We start from the raw sequence: 350 nt of genomic DNA on the forward strand, positions 1-350 counted from the left end.
TAGTTTTATTATACGAATTTATATACCATTTGTTTTTTAGGAAAATTATTTCTCTTGAAATGACATCTTCTTAATCATTATATTAGCATATTATATAAAATCCACGTATATTTATTTACGCAATGATCATTAGCCATCGTCAGTCGATTTCAGGAAAATGGTACGTAAAGTTAGAGTGTGAAAGTAGCGTGCCAAGCTCGGGTGTCGGAGGCGTCCCGGGACGTTTTCCCTAGTGTAGGTTTTTGCGCCCGAGTATTATGCGTGAGAATCGTGGAATGAATGTGTTAGTATGCCTGTTTTGCAATTTTTTAAATATAGGGCTAGGTAGGATAGGTAGTATACTTCTGGTG

This window comes from Apis dorsata, unplaced genomic scaffold (genome assembly GCF_000469605.1).
Source record: "Apis dorsata unplaced genomic scaffold, Apis dorsata 1.3 scaffold_69, whole genome shotgun sequence".
NCBI classification, from domain to species: Eukaryota; Metazoa; Arthropoda; class Insecta; order Hymenoptera; family Apidae; genus Apis; species Apis dorsata.